Below are 932 nucleotides of genomic sequence, written 5' to 3'. Positions count from 1 at the left end.
CCCCCCCCCCAGGTGACGGATCGCAGCGGGGCCCGGGTGGGAGAGTTCGAGGACCTGTCGCAGGTGCCCAAGTACGAGATGGCCGAGAGCGACTACGACAAGAGGACAGGTGACGGGGGACAGGGGGACAAGGGGTGACAGGGGGATGGAGGGTGATAGGGGGACAGAGGGGTGACAGGAGAGTCACAGGGGGATGGGGGGTGACACAGGGAGTGACGGGGGACAGGGGGTGACGGGTGACATGGGGGTAGAGGGGACAGGAGGGGCAGGGGGACAGGGGGGTGACAGGGGGACGGGAGTGACACAGGGTGACAGGGGGGACAGGGGGGGACAAGGGGGGGACAGGGGGACAGGGGAGTGACAGGAGGGTCACAGGGGGATGGGGGAGTGACACAGGGGGATGGGGGGGACAGGGGTGACACAGGGAGACGATGGGGGGACAGAAGGGGGACAGGGGGATGGGAGGGTGGCAGGAGGACAAGGGTGACAGAGTCGATGCGCTCCTTCCTGTGGTGACACTGTCCCTGTCCCCCCTGGTGACCCTGTCCCTTGTCCCTTATCCCCCCTGGTGACACTGTCCCTGTCCCCTGTCCCCGCAGAGTCGATCCAGCGCTCGTGGGGCCACTGGGACGCTGTCCCTTGTCCTCTGTCCCTTGTCCCCTGTCCCTGTCCCCCCTGGTGACCCTGTCCCTGTCCCCGCAGAGTCCATGCGCTCGTTCCTGCAGCAGCGCTCGTGGGGCTGTTGAGACGCTGTCCCTTGTCCCCTGTCCCCCCTGGTGACACTGTACCCCCATGGTGACACTGTTCCCTGTCCCCCTGGTGACCCTGTCCCCCCCTGGTGACCCTGTCCCTGTCCCCTGTCCCCCCTGGTGACACTGTCCCTGTCCCCCTGGTGACCCTGTCCCTGTCTCCCTGGTGACCCTGTCCCCTGT

The 932-nt window shown here is 67.3% G+C and overlaps 1 long non-coding RNA gene across 1 annotated transcript; it reads left to right on the top strand.

The window, feature by feature from the left end:
• The first annotated feature begins 8 nt into the window (after window positions 1-8).
• On the top strand, window positions 9-633 carry LOC113979525. Its single transcript, XR_003537896.1, has 3 exons — window positions 9-109; window positions 491-509; window positions 602-633. It is a non-coding gene; the product is annotated as an uncharacterized LOC113979525 (long non-coding RNA).
• Window positions 634-932: the final 299 nt, after the last annotated feature.

This window comes from Neopelma chrysocephalum, unplaced genomic scaffold, assembly GCF_003984885.1.
Source record: "Neopelma chrysocephalum unplaced genomic scaffold, ASM398488v2 Primary Assembly neopelma1_82243, whole genome shotgun sequence".
NCBI lineage: Eukaryota > Metazoa > Chordata > Aves > Passeriformes > Pipridae > Neopelma > Neopelma chrysocephalum.
This window is presented reverse-complemented; position numbering and strand designations above follow the sequence as displayed.